Here is a 22,249-nt window from a genome sequence, read left to right on the forward strand (position 1 = left end):
ATAGAACTATCTGCATTATCTATGCAGCATGGGGTTTTTATTATTTTTACCTAGAGACGCCTCTTTTTGGTAATGACAAACGTGTTTTAAAAAAAAAAAAAACCTGGTTTTTCTCAATACACCTTTAAAGGTTTTTAAATTGTTTCATATCTGGTCAAGTTGAGATTTTTAAGAACCTCATTTTTAATTTGTAATAAAAAGTTTACAACTTGATTTTTTCAAAAAAATCAACAAACGGCAAGCACCCGTTAATAAAGGTCTTAAATAAAAACAAACAAACAAACAAAAAAAACACAACAAAAATGAAACCAAAAAAATTGAAAAACACTAAGCTAAGGGAAATACACAGGTGGATTTTAATCCCATTGTTCCCCATCTCCCCAAGAATACCAAAATCCTTCACATCTGTGGAGACATCTTACATAAGGGGAGACAGAAAAATGCTCCTAACTTCTAATTCACGGTCATGGGCAGCAGACACAATTTTCCTGTTCATTGTCCTGTCTCTTCCCTTCTTCCCACGGATATCTTTAAAAGAGAGTAATCTTTAAAAAGATTTATTTATTCATTTTATTTTTAAAGATTTTATTTATTTTTTTATTTTTTTTAAAGATTTTATTTATTTATTTGAGAGAGAGAGCATGAGAGGGGGTAGGGTCAGAGGGAGAAGCAGGCTCCCCGCAGAGCCAGGAACCCAACGTGGGACTCGATCCCAGGACTCTGGGATCATGACCCCGAGCCGAAGGCAGTTGCTTAACCGACTGAGCCACCCAGGCACTTCTTACTTATTCATTTTAGAAAGAGCAACAGAGCACACGTGAGTGGGGAGAGGGACAGAGGGAGAGGGAGAGAGAGAGAATCCCAAGCAGACTCCCTGCTGAGCATGGAGCCCAGTACGGAGCTAGATCTCACAACCCTGAGCTCATGACTTGAACCGAACTCAAGAGTCAGACACCAGGGCTCCTGGGTGGCTCAGTCGTTAAGCGTCTGCCTTCGGCTCAGGTCATGATCCCAGGGTCCTGGGATCGAGCCCCACATGGGGCTCCCTGCTCTGCGGGAGGCCTGCTTCTCCCTCTCCCACTCACCCTGCTTGTGTTCCCTCTCTCACTGTGTCTCTTTCTGTGAAATAAATAAATAAATAAATCTTTAAAAAAATAAAAAAGAGTCACTCAGTCAACTGAGCCACCCAGGAGCCCTAAGAGAGTAACTTTTTAAAAAGGTAAACAAGGGTCATCCTCGAGAAAGAAGTGTAAAGAAAATCTAGGTGCAGAGGAAGAGACTGAAGAGAGGGAGTCTGGGGGAACCCTCATCGGACCAGAACTCCACCTTGCTATTTCTCCCCATCCTTTGGCTGAGTCTTATGATTAAAGTTACAATCTTTTTCAATCTGGCTTGTATTTGTACTGGGGTGGGGGCGGGGAATGAAGCTGTCTATACCCAAGATCTTCTAAGACTCCTGAGCAAAGACTCTAAATCAAGCCTACAAAGCAGTTTTTCAAGGTCCGTGGGGAGAAAAGTAAGTAAACATAGCACACTGGTGAAACACAGAGCTGCAGTGGGCTATCAGGAGACTAGAAAAGGTAAATGTAGTTCAAAGGCAGGTGAAGCAGTAGAGAGAGCATGGCGTTTGAAATCAGACCTGCTTTTGCCACTTACTACCTAGGTGAGCATGAGTAAGTTAATGGATCTTTCTGAGCCTTCATTTTCTGTAGACAGCAAAATGATACAAACTTCCTGTTGTTAGGATTGAGTGAAGTCAAAAACGTGAACGTTGTGCTGTGTTTATAAATTAACACTCTGCAACGTGCCCTCTTCTTCTTCTTTTTTTTAATGGGAAGGAAGTAAATTCTGTGAACTCTAGTCTGTTGCTGTAACTAAGCAAGCTTAATCATAGACTTAAAGACAAGATTGAGAGCACTACAGACCAGAAGTCATGAATATAAGAAGCTAATCTTGTCTGCTAAGAGGTAGAACTACTAGGCTGACTTGATTTCCTTTACTGGAAGCGTTACCAGACAAATAAATTGAAGGGGTGAGAATACATCTGCAATTATATGGTAATAGAAAAAAAATCCTATCAAGTCCTTGTGGATCAGATCAAGAAAGTGGCCTGGATATAATAGAGTTGTAGTGTTTATAAGTGGTTGAATGACCATACTACAAGATGAGAATAAATATAAAGAGAATAACGTCTCTGTTAGAATATGTCTTTGAATTTTACCTGCTTTCATATGTTTAATAAGTATTTACTGAAGGGTATTGTGGTTTGCTGATTAAATTTCAAATTTCGTGATTTTGAGCTGGCTAGCTAACATACTAGGACAATAATTAGCTCCAGCAAGATCTTGAATTCTAAAGATTGACAGCATATATAAAAACAGAATTTCAAAGCCCTAAATGAATAGTCTTGTAAAATTACTATGGAAGTCCCAACTAATTGTATAAATAATATTTTTAAAAGTCAGGCTTAATAGCAAATATGAATAGTAATTGGAGTTTTAGTAGATTATAAATTCTATGCTAACAGAATTGTATAGTTACCACCACCAACACCAACAAAAGCCTGTAAAACCTTATATTAATAATGCTATAGAGTTCAGAATGAAGGTTAGTAAAAGTCTCGCTATAACCCAGGTTGAATTCAAGGCTTGATCCGAAATGCTTCATGTGTTCATTCTGGGTACTGCATGTGTATCATTCGAAGGTCTTTGGATGAAAGCAGCAAAAACCAATTCGTCATGCCTTATGACAGTGCATCAGTCTGCGTCTGATCCGAAGATAGAAGCCATACTGTCGGTTAAACAGGGGTATTTTAATATAGAGGATTATTGACTCTGATGAAAAGCAACTGATGATATGACAGTTCTGCCTGTGACTCTAGGGCCAAGAAAGTGCTTAAGAAAGGATAAAATTGGAAAGGGTTTAGACCTCATTGGAGAAGGTATAGTTCAATATATACTGCATAGCAAAGAAGTTTGCTGGTTTGCCTAGGCTTGAGCTGCTCTGAAGTCTCTTAGCCATCAGGAGGCAACCCTCTGGAGTGCAGGCAAAACACTGGTGACTAGTAACAGGTAGTGTGAGCATGCAGAGAGAGTAATAGCTCGGTGTGAATCCTCTGGACCACAGATGAGCCACAGAGGGGCCTGGAGAAGGAGCAGAGTCTCAGTAGACATCCTCTAGTTCACAGGCAAGCTGGGTGGGGATTTGCAGAAGGGTGCAGAGACTCAACGGGAAACCTCCAGGCTGCAGACAAGCTATGGCCGAGGTGGTAAAAAGGGACCTGGAATGCCAGTGTGGGCAGGAGACTTTGGAGTGATGATTTGGGCCGAAGACCTTCAGGGCACTAGTTTCTTTGTTGAGAGGATTGCAAAATCCTTATATAGATGGGAAAAAAATTAATGAACCTTCTGCCAGACAAAGTGATCATGGGAAAATAATAATCCAGACCAATATTCCACCATTAGTCATCAGGGACATGCAAATTAAAACATAATGAGATACTACTGTATACCCAGGAGAATGGCTAAAATAAAAAGACTGACGGTACCAACTGTTGATGTGAAACAACTTGGATAACTATTATGTAATCATACGCTTACTGTATAAACCAGTAATTCCAGTACTGTGAAACAAGGAAAAGAGCATATGTCCACAAGAGGACTTGTACAGCAGTGTTCCTAGCAGCTTTATTCATAATGATCCTAAGCTTGAAACAATGCAAACGTCCATCAACATTTGGTGAATGGGACAACAAATTGTGGTATAGCCACACAATGGAATGATGCTCAGCGATAAACAGAAACAATCTGCTGATTTAATCAGGATCAATGAATCTCAGAAACAATATGCTCCGTGAAGGAAGCCAGACACAAAGAAATACATATTATGTGATTCCATTCTAGAAACTCTAGGGAAGACAGATTTAATGTGTAGTCACAGAAAGCAGCTCAGGGGGCTGAGATGATGTGGTGCGTGGGAAACTGACTTCAAAAGGATGCAAAGGAATGTTCTGGCATTAGGGAGTCATTCATTATCTTGATTGGGGTAGTGGTTCCATGCATGTACACATTGCTCCAAACTCATCAGACCATACACTTAATATGAACACAACACAATGAATGTAAATCATATCTCAATATAGTTGATTAAAAAAATGAGAGGCGGTGGAACAACGAGGTTTCATAAAACATAAAGCGGGGTAGCTTTGGGGATTAAGTGACTAGAGCTAATGGCCAATCTTTAGAACCGTGTCATCTAGTCCATCAGTTCTAGATTTATTGGTCCTTGTGCTGCTCTGATCAAAGTTCACATTCCTGGCAGAGAAGGTCTAAAGGGACCAGCTTAGGTCAGATACCTGCCCTTGGGCCTGGAAAAACTGGACCATTCTGTCAGACCTTCCCATCCTGACTGAACCAAGTGTGGCAGGAGTGGTCCCCCAAAGGAAAAATGGACGTGCTGTTAACCAGAAGATGGGGCAATGATGTCTTGAAAACAAACAATCAAGCAAATGCACTCTTCTCCTGGGAATTTCCAGGGGTGACCTGGGAGGAGGGTGATCTACACTTATCCATTCCATTCACTCAAGCGTTAATTTTGAGTATGGACTATTTGCAGAAGCTGTTACTGACTGGAGACACATATACATTTGAGATGTCTCCAAAAAGAAAGAGTTCATATTCACGTAAGCAAGAGAAACCTGGTAGGAGAGGATCATCTGGCGTGGGTATGGAGCACAGGACTTTTTTGGAGGGGTGGTGGTGGCGAGAGATGATAGAATCCACCTGAATATAAGAACTGTCCAGCAGTTTGAGGTTTGTGTCTGCTTGCATTGTTCGGAAGCCTGGAAATTCTTAGGTAGGGAAGAAGAAGGTGGACAGTTGGAGAAGCAGATTGCAGAATTCACCTCTTGGCTAACCCACAAATGGAGAAAAACCTTTTCGTCATTTTTTCTGTGATTTGTCTCCCGGGGCCTCCTTGGCTAGTCGGCAGAGGGAGCCCTTCCCCAAGAAATCTCCGCGCGAGGCCTGGCCCAGGGCCGGGGAAGATTCTCTTGCGGGGCCCCAGGAGTTCTCTTTGCCCCGCCTCTGAAAAGCAGGCTCCCTCACCCGCCCCCCCCGCCCCCGCCCCGCGAGTTCCTCGCTCCACCTCCCCAACCACTTTGTTGCCGCATCGCACACTCCGGCACGCCTAGGTCACCCACCCCTTCTCCGTCCCACATTTGCGATCCTTCCCTGGCACCACTGGGGACGTGCCGTCCATCCAGCGGGCCGCCCGGCGCTGTCCCCAGCACCCCAAGTCCTTAGAGAGGGTCTAGAACACCTCCCAGGGACTTTGGCGCGGGTGCTCTCACTAAAGGCAGACGGCCACTCTCTCCACTACCCCCTTGGTTCATTTCTTGCGGTGACCCCACGGTCTGCCAACTTCGCGACCTGACTATTTGCTAGGGTCACTCCTGCGCGGTGGAAGCCGCTCCGGGCAGCGGCGACCCGCGATCGGGACTCAGGAGCCGGGCGGGTAGGATCCTGCCGGTGGCACTAGGGAGTGCGCGGCGCCAAGCGACACCCCCCTGCGGTCACTGCCCCGGCGGCAGCAGCTGCGGCAGCGGCAACTGCTCGCATCCCAGCCCCGGCTCGGGTTACTCCCCTCCTCCTCCAGCATCTCGGGCCAGACCGGGAAAACCTTGTTCAAGTTTGCGGCGAGTACTTTCCCCGTGCGCAAAACTAGGGGTCTGGAAACGCGCCGAGACCGGCCTCCTTTCCCGCGTGTCCACTTTGGAGCCTCAACGGAGACCCCCAGGTATCGCTCTTCTCTGGGACGCTACTTTGGAGGCTAACTGCGCTGTTGGAGCAAATTTTGCTTCTGGCCTGACTGGCGTGGGGGTGAAAACCGGTCAGAAAGGGTTGTGCTGCAAATCTCAGGATCCCGGGACCTGGGTAAGAGTGGGGCAAACTCCATTCCGGCAAGCCGCTGGACCTTGGCCGGACTCTGGATGGTTTGTTTTGGGTTGGGAGACGCGGGGGCAACATGAGGTGGGGCGGGATGGGTTCAGGCTTGGGTTGTTTACGTTGTCTCAAGGGTTTATTGTCACTGTTCACATTTGGTCTTGTTATTTGGGACCCAATAGGAACTTCCTGGAGTGTTTTTCCTGGAGAGACACCTCCGTTACGCATTTTATTTTGCGTAATTTCGGCCCTTGCATTGCTTGTCTGTGTTTGTTCTCTGTTGACGGGTGTCAAAGCAGGATGTAGGGAGGTTTGGGGAGTTGAATCAGACTGAGAATGAAAAAGTGGTTTCAGCAGGACCCTTTCTTCCAGACTAGCTTTACTTCTCTGGGATCTTGACTTGTTTTCCAAACTTTTCTTTTTCCAGTACTTGATACTTACGTTGTGCACAGACTTGGGATGCTCCCTCTTCCTGTGTTCTCAGCGTCCTTCAGGGGTTTCAGAATCACAGCCTGGTGATTTAGATCAGATGGGGTCTCTTCCTGGTTGCAATGCCAGACTCCTCGGGGAATGTTGGGAGGGGCCATTCTTCAAGACATAGAAAGATCCATCTTGTGTTAGTCCTTTAAATAACTTTGATCCAGGACTTCTAGCCCTGGCTTAAGAGAAACCTTTTGTCTTTATATTTCTTTCTGGAATTAAGGATGGTACCCCTAAGTACATGAAGTGTGATTTATTTGATGTTTCTTTAGATAATATCCTCTTAGGAGGACCCAAATTCTTAGGAGAAAGTTTAAGTTTGGGGTTTTATTAGCCAACAAGTTCTTAGGCAGTGAAATCCATGCTGTTCCTAGGCAGAGGAGAATGACATTCCTTGCTGATTCTTCTTGCCTTTCTCCTTTATATCCTGGGTCTCACTTTGTATATGGTCTTCTCAACTAAAGGTGATCCTTCATTCCTTATGGATGAAGATTAGAATCGGATCTTTTTATACAGAAGTGCCATCTTCCTGACATGACTGCTCCAAAGGGTCAGCTTACAGAGTATTTTTTGTTTTGCAGCTCTGAGATCAAAGAGTTTTGCAGAGGGTGGGCTCTGGGACCAGGCAACCTGAGGTCAACTCTCAACCCTGCCACTTTCCAGTTGTGTGGTTTGGGGCAAGTCACTTGATCTCTCTCTCTCTCTCTCTGCAGCTATAAAATCTGAATAATAATAATAATCCTTCTTATTGTTAGAATTGTGAAAAGGATTCAATGAGTCAATGCCCATGGACTGCTAAGCCTGGCAGGTAATTAGCTATTACTATGATGAGGATATAGCTAACATTATTAACCATTGTATCACCACCATATTATAGCTAAGTGTTAGCTGTCATTTGTGTTGGGATGAGCTTTGAAGGCTGTGCTCATGTAGGCTCCAGTCCCACCTAGGACTAGATGTGTTCAGATTTATCTCACACACCATCTTTGTATTGCTCTCTGCTAGGACACTTCCAGAGGAAAGGAAGATGCATGTGGCAGTACTGGGATTTTACAGGAGGGGTGATGGTTGGGTGCCAAAGGGTGCTTGGCACAGGTTGGCAGGTGGGAAAGCTACACTCACTTTACACCCTGCATACTGCCTTAGAAACACCACATATTAATATACTTCCTTTAACCTATTTCTTAGAGGTCCATCATTCATACGTTCAGTAAATATTTATTAAGCATCTATGGCATTTCAAGCTCTGGTCTAGGTTCCATATTATTTAGGTTCGTTGGCTTCATTTTTAAAATGCATGAGTGTTTGCCTTATGTCCCCCCTTCCCCTGCCCATTCCAAGCATTTGAGGGCATCACATGATGCTAGCTCTCCATGAACTAAGTCCCAAATACTTTTTAGCCATAATGATTTCAAGATCTGTTAAAATGAGGAGGACATACCACTGAGGAATTGAACAAAATATTCAGTATAACCTCCAGCACATTACTTCTCCCATCACCTTCGTCATACGTAAATTTGTAGGGAGGGAGGTGGGGAAGGAGCTGGGTAATCTCCAGTGCTCCTTCTGTCTCTACAATCCTTAGATTAGCTGCTTTTCTTCATTAGTCGTTGCTTTTGAACTTTTTTTTTTTTTTAAACGTTTGTCTTAGGTACATAAATTCTGTCACTTCCATTATTGCATGTTAATCAAATGAGTAATGGCACTGATAATTAGTAAAAAAGGAAAAGTAGCTCTGCTTATATTTCATTATTTTCAGCTAAATTAAATGGTGAGAAATTGACAAAATTTGACCATTTTTGACCTACATAAAACGGCGATTTCATACAGCTCAACCTAATATAAATCCTGGCGCCCTCCACGTTGATTCAGATACAGGAAGTCTTGGGGGATATGGGAAAGTGTGCAGTACAGCAAGTTGCCTATTGCAAACCCAAGTCACGTGCTCACGTAGCAGCAGTGAATTTACCTTCCTTGTGATTGCTTGATCTAACAGCATCTTTCTAAAATACAAATCTGATCATGTCTTTACCTTGTTTAAACATCTCTGGCAGCTCCCCAGATTGTAAGATCAGTGTCAGGGGTGCTTATTAAAAATACGGATTTCAGGGCTTCACCTGAGATGCAAGGGCCAGACATCTGCATTGGAGCAGATCCCTAAATGAATCTGGTGGAGGTGACCTAAGATCACAGTTGGACTAACAGCGTAAAGCCTAACCTCTTTAACGTGATGCACAAGACCAGCCTAGCACGTCTTCTCTGGGTTGTTTCTTCTGCTCTCCTCTTCCTCTGGCCTCCAGCCCCACTAACCTTGATCTGGTTTCTCTTCCTAAGAGCATGCATTGCCTGCCTTTACTTCCTCTGTGTATGCTGTTTTCTCTGCCAGAGATATCTTTGCTCCTCTTTTCAGTCCAATCAACTCACTACCCATTTATCCTTCCAAGATACATTCAAGTAAGACCCACCCTCTGAAGCTTTTCCTAATTCTCTCTGATAAACTTAGTGACATCTCTTGTGATTGCTAGTCTACTTTGCAGATGACTTTAATATGACATCTATTATATTATGTCAGCTGTATTTGTGATCTGGATGTTTGTGCAACTGATTGATGAATTTACCATTCCTTATTTTAAGCCTTTATCCGCATGACTGGCACATCATAGTTACATGATAAATGCCTAAAGAACGTGGGGGAAGATGCAATGAATGAATGCTCGTTGACTTTCCTTAGCGCACAAAGGGTTTGGGATGGTCCCTATGTGTGCACTCAGGGCGGTGGAGAAGCCAGTCAAGAATTTATAATTTGGCTAGACACTGTGTACAAAGTTAGTAACCTGGAGAGCTAAATGGGCAAGATAGAATATCCTAAGACTTATGAAACACCCAGTGCCACCAAATTAATGTTACATGTTCAACACTATGGGAGCACTATGATCCAAGAGCTGATTTTATTATACATTTGGGATGGTTCTTGTTGTGCATGACAGTGTGGGGGCACTGGGGTGGAAGCGCCAATGTTAATAAAAATAAAGAACTTTTGCCCTGTGCTTGTCAATTTATACATACCGTTGTATTTGTTTTTATATTTGATCATAAATGTGGTGACTGGCTTAGTACTGTTTTTCCTACTTTAGTACAGGATGCACTCTTAAAAACAGGTCCAAATATTGATGGTGCAAAAGCCTACATTTTATAAGGAATGCTGACCCTATGAGCTATGTATATTACGAAATACCTCATTATATCTAGCCATTTATATACTGCATTCAGTGTTCACTCCTTTCTTTAATTTTTCTTTCTTTGAACTTTTTGTAATTTTGGTGATTTCCTTCTCATTTGAACAACAGTTGATCGGGCGCCTGGGTGGCTCAGTTGGTTAAGCGACTGCCTTCGGCTCAGGTCATGATCCTGGAGTCCCGGGATCGAGTCCCGCATCGGGCTCCCTGCTCGGCAGGGAGTCTGCTTCTCCCTCTGACCCTCTTCCTTCTCATGTTCTCTATCTCTCATTCTCTCTCTCTCAAATAAATAAATAAAATCTTTAAAAAAAAAAAAAAACAGTTGATCTGCTTAAGTTCAATAAATGTCTTGATTCAGATTAAAGATTTGCCATTTTTGGCATGCCTAATAACCTGCTTTTTTGTCTCACTTACATTAAGTTTTATGAGACCCAAAACTTCTCTTTATTACTTGAAGTTTTTAGTTGTTTCATTTCCCACTCATTTTTGTGATAATAGAAACAGGCAATAACATTTGAATGAGTGAACAAACATCACAGGATAACAACTAAGATGGTCATGTTGCAAAAATTGAACTTTTAGCTCACGGACAGCTTCACCATAAAATAAACCACGAAAAGTATTCATTCATAGGCTGATGCATGAAAGTTCCAGTGACATAGGGCAGGAAGGTAGCAGTATCAGCACGTGGAGTACAAACATCCGGATTGTTTGGACTTCAGATAAAGCAATATTAGGAACTGCCCGTGCTCTCCATTTCTCAAGGTTGTATACCCAGTATTCTGTATTCAAAATTAGCTTAATTTTAAGAGTGAGCTAAAAATCACTGGATGTTGTTGATGTGTCTTCTTTTTCAGTTCTATTTTCAAAGGGAACTTTTTCAACCTGAGTTTAAGCTTGCGACTGGATATACTTCTAAGTCTTTTAGCTGGTCCCTTGATCTCTTCATTCATTCAGTCTGAATTTCCCAACATTTTGTATTTATCTCTAGTCTCTCCTTTCTTCACAATTTAAGATGATTTTTCACGGTGGTTGTTCTAACTCTTCTAAAAACCGTTATTCATTAATAACACTTGATGAGAAGATTTCTCATACGATGGGGAAGAAATAAGTACAAACCAGTGTTGTTTTACTTTATACAACTTTATTTGCAAAACTGTGGGTCGTCATGCGGATGTCATTTGATAATGCGTTCTCTGCCATTAGCCTGTCTGGAAAGTGTGAATGTGATCACATACCCTGCTTATGGAGCTTCATTTCTAGTCATTTCCTCTCTTGTTTCATTTCTAGTGATTTATGCTCTTAGATAAAGAAACTCTGTAAAGCATTTTAACCACCTCATTTTAATTGCCAACACAGAGGGCAATAAATTGTACCCTTCCCCCCCCCCCCCCACTTTGAAGACAAAGAAAACACCATTTCAGCACAGGAAGCCTCATCTTGATAGGTACATGTGCGGGATATTAGCATCTGTTAAAAACATCTTATCTTCGAGAGCAAGGAGGCCCCATCCTACAGGGTGACTGAGTGCCTTGTCATGAACATCCTGGCCGATCTGGATGAGCTGCGCAGGTCTGGTTAGTTCTCAGACCTCGCCACAGGTGATTATCCCACGATGTACCTTTTAAATACCTTCTGGTAAAGAATCCTGTTTGTCTTCTTTAAAAAAAATTTTTTTTTGATGGCAAATTGAAAGCCAAAACACAAATTTACTTTTTTCCTTTTGGAGCAAAATGGAAGTATAAAATCTTTGTTTGGGGCCCAGGGGATTAATTCTGCAATGAAAATGAAAAATTTAAAATTTTTACCTCCATTGAGATCTTCAGAAGGGTACTTTATGTTTTTGGACAAGGAATTAATGACAAGATGTGACTTTGGTGTTCTTTAAAAAAGAAATGGGTTTGAGTTTATTTTTGCCCATCCATTATTTATTAGGGGTATAGGGCATAGGGACGATTATTATATGGAATTACTGAAATTCTTGCCTTAAGAAATAAAGATAAAAAAATACAACTGACTAGGTAAGGCTGGGTGTAGTAAGGGCCAGTGGGCGGTTCTGAGAGCTTCTTCGAAAGTTCAGTTGAGAGAGAGAGGGCTCGGTGTGCTCACACCAAATGTTTCCTGGCATGGTGAGGCCTCGAAGAGAGAGGATTTGGGTTATGGCACATTTTAGACAGAGAAATGAGCTCTGCAAACATGCGGCCACAGACATTTGCAAGACATCTTCAAGCAATAGTGGCTAAAGCATTCTATAGGAGTGGTGAGGTAACATTTGAGAATCATTTCATGGTAGCCACACAGGAGCTCTAGGACGAGATTTGGCCTGCTCCCATAGCACAAGGTACAAGAGGAGCCCCATTTCATTATATAAATCAGATGTGCTTTAGGGCATCCATTGGGTTTCACATAAAAATGGAGCCCCATTCCAGGAGAAGGTGTGAAATGAGGAAACGGTTAATTCAGTCAACATCTCTGGGGCTTCTTGGGGGTGCGGTGTGGGGTCAGGGGCCATGGTTTCTCTAGCATCATCTGGATCTGAATTCATAGTTTCCCTTAAGATCTTCCGTTTAGAGATTATCATGTCCCATTGCTGTACTGTCTCTTTGGACTTGAAGTTGTCCACTGACACACAGATATCACTTCTTCTTTCTTTCACTTTGTAAAATATCATCCAACGTGTAGCTCTGAGTGGCTGGCTTTTAAGGCCTGGGACTGTGGAGGAAGTTCACATCTTAAAGCGATTAAACCATTTATGTTATTAATTATTGTTATAATTGTTATATATTACCTATGATCATTTCATATATTTTTAATGGTTACTGTTTAATAATTAAATTATTTAAAATGAAAAATATGAAACCCGTATGTTTTTTAAAAGCCATCTGTCCACACCACCAATGGAGCTTTCTTCCTGTCCATCTTTTTCTGAAGGCTCCAGCCTCTGCTAGGTTACTTCTGAGTCTTCCTGCAATTTTTTCTGTACCTCCCTCTTTGTTCTTGTTGCTGGCCCAACCCTCAAATTCCTTTTCCCTTTTGACCAGCAATTTTTTTTTTTTTTTAATTTCCAGTCTCATTCTCCACGTTCCTTGGTGCCCTGATCATTCTGATCATTCTCACCTGTTTTCTCCTGGTGTGTCCCCCACACTGGGATCTGGTACCCATGGTATCAACTAGCCCCCCATCTCCTGTGCCTTTCTTGAACAGAGAGATGTGCACACTCAGGCCATGAGTGAGCCTAGCAAGGCTTGAGGCCTCCATGCAGCCTGTTTTCAAACAGAGGCCTGAGAATCACCAGCAGATCCTGGCTCCCTTCTCATGATTTGGACTCAGTAGGTGTGTTGTGGGGCCCTGGGGTGTGTATTTTTGACAAGGTGTTCTGAAGCAGGTGGTCCATGGATGCACTGCAATCCTCTTTAGGGCTCTGTTGCTGCATTCAGAAGGCACAACTCTTTTTGCTTTTTCTTTCTTCTTCTTGTAAAATATTTTAGTGACTTGGTCAGAGGGGGCCAGGGAGAATAGCTGGTCTGTGAGAACCCATGCCTCTCCCTCTCTGCTTGCAGGGACAATGGCTGTAACACAACGCTGTTCATGTGACAGCAGAGAAAGGGGCCCATTGTTCCGGGGTTGGCTGATGCTACATTCTGCTTCGGCTAGCCATCCAACTGAGCTTGGTAGCCCCAAGGAAACAGACACACTTGAATCGGAGAGACAAAGAAAGGAGGTCAAGGCCTTTCACAGTTAAACTACTTGCAGCAATGTGTCCGAGGTAGGATTTGGGAAGGAGGAAAGTAATTCTGTGGAAGCATCATTAATCTGGTTTGGGACCGTGAGATGTGGCGTTAGGGAAACAAGTCTGTTAGAACTCCTAGTTGATCTTGGGCTAATGAAGAATTATTTCCGAGTATGTTTCACTGACTTATTGCAGCGTTTTATTATTGATTTGAAAAATAAAAAAGACCTCTCTGTCCATGGGGAGGCACATTCTCTCTGCCTCTTTTCCCTAGGTCCCTCAAAGTCAGGTGTTTGATCCGAAAGTATAAATCAAGGCCTATGACCTCATAGAACGATTCTTCGTTCCAGGGTATGGTTACTGTGTATATCGTGACGTGTTCATAATCTTCCCAAATCTAGATTTAGATCTAAGATTTGAAACTGAGAAGTTTTTTTTAAGATTGAAATACAGTTAATTCCAGTAGAAAATTATGGATCTATTTAACAGTTATGATGTTGGGGGATTCCCTAGAAATCATTTCCATACCACCCCTCAACCCCAACTTCCAAACTGGATTCTAGCCCTGAGGAAAAGGCTTGCAAACTTCCTGTAAAGATCTAATCCAGAGCTCAACAATTAGCTACATTCTTTGTGTCCCAGGATTCAAATTCAAGGTCATAGCCTCAGCAAAGGTCACAGACTTTTCGCACAGGATTGTTCGTTTAGCCTGATTACTCCCTTTATGAAAAAGTATGTCATTCATTCAGCCTTTGACTCTGAGTTTCCTTCAAAAGGAAACTTAGTCCCTGGTTCCTGTGGATATTTGTAGGTGGCTATTTTTTCTTTTTCTTTTTTTTAGTTAGGCCCAGAATACAGCCTTGAGTGGGGTAAAATGGGGAAAGCCTTTTCTGGATGTAGAAAGACCATTTACAAAGAGTATTCAGGCAGCTGGTGCTCATTGGCCAGTAGGAATCTTTTTGTCTCTGAGATAAGAGGTTTCCTAGCTGGGAGGATTAGGCTGAAGGAGGTTTGTACCCAGGAGAGGGCAATTATTGATTTTCTCGAGGTCACTTAGGGCTCCTTGTAATTAAGTCTGCCATTGCACCTTGATGATAGACTATCATTGTAAATCCATTAAAGAAGAAGAAGCAAGTGGATTGCAGAAAGGCAAGTGGCTTTATTTTCTTCATCAGACCTCCGCTTCCCCCAACTCCTTGCCGTTTGTTTATACTTTACTGAGTGGATATTTGCTTTTACCAGTGATGTAGGGGCCTGTGAAGTGGAGAAGGGGAAGACAAGCCTATTCTTTGCAGGTGGCAAAAGGATTGTGTTAAACATGCTCCTGATGAGTTAATTAAGTTTCACTTCGTTGTCATTAGGCTGTTCATTTGGCTCCATTCCTGCAATTTGGAGAGGCTCGTTGCTCGGTGCTATGAGGGATGAGTACCGTGCTCGGCTTGAACTTCTGGGTTGATGCAGCTTTTGTTGAAAAAATAGGGAAGTGATATGTTGTCTTTTATTGTGGTTATGTCCCAAGTAGCACTAAATGCTTTTTTTTAAGGCACAGGGTGTTTGTGGGGACTTCGTTTTGTGTCAGAATTAGAGCCCTGCCCCGAGGAGGGCTCCTGAAAGGCAGACATGGTTCTGTTTAATCTGGGCGTCAGTTACATGTGTGTGTTCATTTGGTGGAAAATGTGTTGAGCTGTCCAATTCTGTTTGTGTCCTTTTTTGTATGGATTTTATACTTAAAACGCTCGAAAAAATTTTAAAGCATAATGTTTAGTATAGAATTTAAGCTGTAGCAGTGATAGAGAACAGTAAACTTTGGGAACCCCAAATGTCATATAATTTGGATCTTGGTGGAGCTGGGAAAGCCTGGAGCTTTAAATGTCCATGAATTTGCCCTTCCTTCCATAGTTGGTAGAGCCCAGGGTCAGAAAGCGATGGACCAGCCCCAGCATAGTTGATTGTTTTTACTTTTCTAGGCAGCACATCCAGTGCCTAAGAAATCAACAGTGTCAGCAGAGCCCCCCTCTTGAGAATCTAAAACACAAGCATCCCTCCAAGTTGGCCAACTAGCAAATCTCATTCCCATTACTCACCTCCTTCATTGTAATCTGTCGGGAAAAATCAGAGAAAGACTCTATACATTATTTATTTTTTTCTGAGTCTTTAGGTAACATCTTTCCTGAAGTCTAATATTGGAATGCTTTTATTTCTTTTTTCTCCCATTTTGCTAACTGCAACTTAGCGGTAGGAGGTGTGGGGTCTTGGGCTCCTCTCTCTTGCTTATTTCAGCCGTCACTTCCTGAGTACCACAGTGAGCTCCAGGAGCAATACCATAAGCAAGAGGATGCTCCCGGCATAAGCTCAGCCTGTGGTCTTTTTCTATCTAGAGGACATCAGCCATCACAGTGTGGGTCATCAAAGCCAGGTTTGCTGTTACAATGTGGAGCTAGTAGACTCAAACAGAGAGAACAGGAGGGTTTGTTTTGTTTTTAAGGAGAACTTGGGAGTTCTTGGCTTTGAAATGGCTCTAGGACATCCGTGAGACGTCTGCATATCCATTCTGTACACTTCGTTTAGGTATTGGACTAGAAGGTTAATTGTTGATTTACACAAACATGGGATTAAAGTCATGAGTTAAGAGACAAGATTTTGATGGTCTGGGTTTAGTCCTGGCTGGTCCTCTCATTTACCATATGACATGTGACAACCTGGCTCAGGATCCCACATCCACCCCTTGAACCTTTGTGGCCTTGGGCAGGCTCCTTAAGTTCTCCAAGCCTCCTTCCATCACCTGGGAAATGTGAACAGTATGTACTTTGAAGAGAGTTACGTTTAGCATAGTGGTAGGCACATAGTATGCTCCCAATCAATATCAGTTATCATTACCGAACACCAAATAATCTTAAAAGAGGGAAGAATAATAGGAATAAGGTTTGCTTATGCCTTTTTAAGATTTTTTTATCTATTTGACAGAGAGAGACACAGCGAGAGAGGGAACACAAGCAGGGGGAGTGGGAGAGGGAGAAGCAGGCTCCCCGCTGAGCAGGGAGCCCGATGTGGGGCTTGATTCCAGGACCCTGGGACCATGACCCGAGCTGAAGGCAGACGCCTAACGACTGAGCCACCCGGGAGCCCCATTGCTTATGCCTTTTATGAAAGAATCATCCAAGGTCTTAAGTCAGATCCCATTAATTAAACACGGACATTAGAAATAGTTTCTGACACAAAATATAAGCTATAAGAAATTTAAAATACTCTGGAATACAACAGTTAAATTTACACACAGGCATCAGTGTTTTTTCATGAAGATAGTATTATACTAAAAGGAAAGTTTCGGGTGCCTGGGTGGCTCAGTTGGTTAAGCGACTGTCTTCGGCTCAGGTCATGATCCTGGAGTCCCGGGATCGAGTCCCTCATCGGGCTCCCTGCTCGGCAGGGAGTCTGCTTCTCCCTCTGACCCTCTTCCCTCTTGTGCTCTCTGTCTCTCATTCTCTCTCTCTCAAATAAATAAATAAAATCTTTTTTTAAAAAAAAAAAAGGAAAGTTTCATACCTACTATAGAATCAGGATGAGGCTTTTAGTTAATGAATTTGTTCTTTCCTAGTAGGATATCAGCCGAATGACAGTGTTCCAGGGGCGCCTAGATGGCAGAGTCGGTTGAGCATCTGACTCTTGCTTTCAGCTCAGGTCGTGATCTCAGGGTTATGAAGGAGTCTGCTTCAGATTCTCTGTCCCTCTCCCTTTGCCGCTCCCCGTGGCGCATGCTCTCTTTCTAAAATAAATACATAAATCTTTAAAAAAAAAAGTGTTCCAACAAAAACTTGTGCACAAATGTTCATATCATCATTATTCACAGTAACTAAAACGAAAACAACCCAAATTTCCACTGACTACTGACTGGAGACTAGATGAAAAAAATTTCATATATGCATACAGTGGAATATTACTCATTCCTTTAAGAGGAATGAAATATGATACATGCTATCAAGGACATGGATGAACCTTGGAAACAGGATGCTAAGTGAAAGACACCAGACACAAATGACCACATACGGTATAATCCTATTTATATGAAATGTCCAGAGTTGGCAAATCCATAGAGACAGAAAGTAAGTTAGTGGTTGCAAGGGGCCCGGGGAAGAGGAAATGGGCAGTGATTTTATTATGGGCATGGGGTTTCCTTCTGGGGTGATGAAAATGTTCTGGAACTAGGTAATGGTGATATTTGCACAGTGTGGTTAGAATGATGAATTCTATGTTGTGTGTATTTTACCTCAATGAAATATTTTGACCTTTATTTATTTACATCAGTAGGTGTTTTGCATTTAGATGAGATGTATCTGCATCAGTCAGTCTCTGCTCTTGATGTGTCTGAGCCAAGCCTTTTTTTTTTAGAATTTTTATCTATTTATTTGTCAGACACACACAGAGAGAGAGAGAGAGAGCACAAGCAGGGGGAGCGGCAGGCAGAGGGAGAGGGAGAAGCAGACTCCCCACTGAGCAGGGAGCCTGATGTGGGGCTCAATGCCAAGACCCTGGGATCAAGACCTGAGCCAAAGGCTGATGCTTAACCGACTGAGCCACCTAGGCGTACCTGGGCCAAGCCTTTTGTATGTTGGGGAGAATACCAAAAATGACAAGGCATGGCCCCTGCCCTCCATCTGTTTGTGAGACAGGAAAGGATGAAGAAGCAGGTGATATGTTCCAAATATCCTTCTTAGGAGAGGGAGAGATCTCTGGGACTCTGGTGATGAGAGAAGGCTTCTTAGAAGAGACTGGACTTTGAAAGATAAGGGAGCTTCATATAATTGACGAAGACTGAGAGAGCACCCCAGCTGGTAGAAATGCACACGGCCAGGGTGAGAGTGGGAGGGGCAGGGGTGAGGGCTGGCGGAGGTGCCCAGAGGGGAGTGTTTTATAATGGAGTATCAGCACAGGAGGTCAGAGGTGTACGTTGGAGGCAAGTTGGAAAATCTTTGAAAGCTGCTTAAATTTACCTGGCAGTGGATAGCAAAAGGTTACCAGTGATGATAGGAGTAGAAAATCATATAAAAATGGAAGACAATGAGGAGAATAGTACAGTAATTTCATGACTTTCTCACATAATCTGTTCTTCATTCATTCAGTAAATATTTATTGAACACCTGTCACCTTCCATGTGATTTCCCTTGGTCGGAATGGGATGATACCGAAGATAAACAAGGTCCTTGCCCTCTTGGATTTGCGTTCTGGTACAACATTTTAAGCCCTGACTGCTATGTCCAGTGGACAAATGTACTTGGAAATTTAATGCCCAGGTGTGCTCTCATGTAGTGGTTTAGAGTGTGGGTTCTAGAACCAGACTTCCTGGATTTAAGTCCTGGTTTGTCCCAATGTGTGCTAGATGTATGACCCTGAACCAGTTACTCCAGACTTCAGTTTCTTTATCAGTTAAGTGGGGGTAATAACGGTAGCTGTCTCATAGACCCGTTATGAGGATTATTTAGTATGATGAATATAAAAGACACTACCTGGCATATAGTAAATGCTCAGTAAGTTTTATTTGTTTATTTGTATCTGATTAGTTTCAACTCAAGGATTTGTTGAGGTCACTTATCTTTTTAATACCAGGGAGGCTCCTGCAGAGACCTGCTGTGGGGCATCTCAGGTCTAAGGTCTTTAAGATGCCATACTATTTTGGATGTTGACCTTGTCAAATTACTTAGCGTACAAACTCTGCCTTCATACTTCAGGAAAACAACAAAGTTCCTCTCTCTGACAAACTACAATCCTGATCTTGGCTTGGGCACAAGCTTCCGGATAATGCTCCTCTTACATTCTGAATCAGGAAGCCTTTATCAATGTGCTGGTCTGAGAAGTACTGCCCTGTCAGCATTAGGAGTCTGGTGATGAGGAATGTGGTCGACGTTGCAGACCTTAGCACCTCAGGTCTCCCTTTGGAGACTCAGCCAGAGCTTGAATTTAATTTCACAAGTGCCACAGACAACCTCAAATGTCTGTGACTCTGTGTCCCCTTCTGTGAAGCAGTGACATAGCCAACCACCTCTCCGGGAGGCACATTTTTGGAATGTGCCTGGAAGGAATCCTTGGAGCTTACGGGAAGAGACTGCATAGACCTTGAGGGCCCTTCTACTTCTAGAATAAATGGATTCTAGCTTTTAAGCTCCTTGAGCCCATAGGACCTGTATTTATTGCCTTTCAGTCCCCAAATGGTCAAACATATTGCTATGGACTGAATTGTATCTCCCAAAATTCATATATGGAAGCCCTGTCCTTCATTGTGACTGTCTTTGGACATAGGACCTGTGAGGGGGCGATAAAGGGCTAAATGGGGCATAATGTGGGGCCCTCATTCAATAGAGCTGATGGCCTTAGAGGAAGAGACACCAGAGCTTATTCTTTCCATCCTCTTAAGAACCCAGGGAAGAGGCCATCTGTGAGTCAGAGGGGAGCTCACACCAGAAACTGAACTGGCCAGCACCTTCTCCTTGGACTTCCCAGCCTGCACAACTGTGAGAAATGTATTTCTGTTAAGTCACCCAGTCTGTGGTGTTTTTGTTAAGGCAGTCTGAGCAGACCCAGGACATGCTGACTTTTTCTGTTTTCTTCTTTAAAAAAAAAAATAGACAAAGTACTTAAATCCTCATAGACCTGATCAATTTCAAGATTATTCAGAACTACAGGGATGTAAGAATCACATGAAAAAGTGAACCTGACCCTCAGTCCCAATCTTCACTCCAATGGATAATCTTGACCTTGTCACCTGCCATATACCAGCAAGGGAGCGTCACTGCCTGACTCAAACTTCCCCAAGACACCCAATCTTTCCTCTAGTGGAGGTGCTTCTGCACAGTGAAATAGTCAACGGGAAGTGCAAGCTATTGTTAGGAGGACAGGAGGCAAAGGAAGAGCTCGCACAGTTTCTCCTTTGGATTTTCGGGCTTTGAAATACCGACGCCCTAGCTACTCCTTCATAGAATGCAGGACTGAAGGGGAGAGACTCTGAGGGAGGGTGAGTAACGGAGGCCATGCCAGCAAGGCAGCCCCTGTCCTCGGCTGGGAGAGGCGAGATGGTTCCTCACACCAAGGCGGGGAGGTCCTCCTCCAGGAAGGGCCATGATTGCCTCTGAGCCCAGTCATGGATTCAGGTGCAGAGGGTTCCTCAGGAGAGCTGGCTAGATGGCCCACTTTTATTTTGGTGAAGACCCGCCTGGGGCAAAGGCACTTTCCTTCTGCCATTCAAAAGCGAGAACAAAAAAGCTTATGATGTGGAACTCTGCCAAGCTAGAGCTAGGGGGAAAAAAAATCCTTGCCTTTCTTTCAAGGCAGTATGTAAATGACGCTTTGTAGTTTTGTTTGTGCAGCCTCTGGGGACCATTCAGAGGGCCTCCCCCCAGCCCATCACTTCTGGAGAGTTTAATTTTTATGATGGTGATCATCCTATAAGCTAACCGTCTGGGTCCGATTGTCACCTCCCAGCATAACTGTCTTCAGTTGAGGATATCGTATGGTTACGAAGTCCAGAGATCTTCTGAAAGCGATCCCATAAATTTGCTTTTAGAATTTCAAACATGTGCTTACGCGTAGCCCTCTTCCTAGAGGACCAAACTCTGATCTTTCTCACCTTGTCCGGAGTTCAGGTGTTCAGACGGACACATATCAACTCTCTATCCAAGAAGGATTTCTCATAGCTTGACCTAGGGGAACTGCTGTCTAGCCAGAGAATTTGGAAGAGTGTTCTTCATTTTTTTTTTTTTTTTTTTTGGCCAGGTTGTAACTGTTTGGAAAAAGGGAACCACGAGATTAGGGTCCAGCGGCATGTAGATTCATTCACTGGCACATACGGGAGACCACAGTGTTTTTCTGTGTTAGGGGCTGACGTGGCCTCTCTCTTTCCTTTGATGGCGAGTGCGTCAGGCTCTGCTGCTGAGAAGGGGGGCAACCAAGGCCTGACAGGAAGATTCTTTACTCGTGAGTAAAGAAAGGGCTGTGGAAGCCAGGCAAGTTTTGTCATTGACTTCTAAGAACGAGTTCTTTAAAACAAAGACGGCTGCCCTAGGAGCTGGACCCATCACAAGTCAGATCCCAGGCAGAGCAAACGGCCTTCAGTGTGTACTGTGGCCATTTCTTCCATGGTGTGCTCCCCGATACGTGGGGAGATGACCGGGCCTCTGCCTGGTTCTGGCCATGGTGCCCACAGAAAATGAGGCATGTGCAATGGCCGTCCACCCATTCTTTTTTAGGCGCAGCCGTTGTTGGCAGCTGAGCCGCGGGGGAAAGTGAAGGTGCTTGTGGGCGGTCAGTGTCAGACCTCAGAGGGATCCCCAAGGGCCCAGTGGAGAGCCGACAGTTAGAGCAAAGAGGTCCAGATGAAGAAAATGACTTAAGGAGAGATTGACTTTTGGGAAGTTTCACTCCACTGAGTCAGTTCAAGGTTTTTTGTTGTTGTTGTTGTTTTTAAGATTTTATTTATTTATTTGAGAGAGAGAGAGAGCATAGAGGCAGAGGGAGAGGGAGAAGCAGACTCCCCGCTGAGCAGAGAGCCCGACTCGGGGCTCAATCCCACGACCCTGGGATCATAACCTGAACCAAAGGCAGACACTTAATGACTGAGCCACGCAGGTTCCCCTGATTCAGTTCAAGTTTTACCTTCAGTGTGCTTTATGCTGAGTTGTGGGAGGTCAGCGGAATCCCCCAAGTATGAAATTCCAGTGCTACCCATGAGTGTAGCTGCCTACTTTTAGAATTTTATCAGTGTGAGGTAAATGTTTGTGTTTTCCAATCCTGGTGCCGATGAAAAGCATGAAAAGTGAGCAGACGTTAAGGTCAGTGTCACTAAACCGTTAAATTTTTAATTATTTTAGTGTGCT

At 43.4% G+C, this 22,249-nt stretch overlaps 1 protein-coding gene across 5 annotated transcripts in view; it reads left to right on the forward strand.

Moving 5' to 3' along the window:
* Nucleotides 1-5,203: 5,203 nt before the first annotated feature.
* The window catches only part of MEGF10 (multiple EGF like domains 10), a 164,640-nt gene continuing 147,594 nt past the window's right edge, over nucleotides 5,204-22,249 (forward strand). For 3 of the 5 annotated variants that reach the window (XM_027607064.2, XM_027607061.2, XM_027607065.2), the window contains exon 1: nucleotides 5,204-5,796. The gene's annotated coding sequence lies outside the window, so the exon portion shown is untranslated. Of the gene's footprint in view, nucleotides 5,797-5,829; nucleotides 5,934-13,314; nucleotides 13,425-22,249 lie in introns of those variants that run through there. The other 2 variants (XM_027607063.2, XM_027607062.2) reach the window with 2 other exon arrangements.

The sequence above is a fragment of the Zalophus californianus genome, chromosome 5, assembly GCF_009762305.2.
Source record: "Zalophus californianus isolate mZalCal1 chromosome 5, mZalCal1.pri.v2, whole genome shotgun sequence".
NCBI lineage: Eukaryota > Metazoa > Chordata > Mammalia > Carnivora > Otariidae > Zalophus > Zalophus californianus.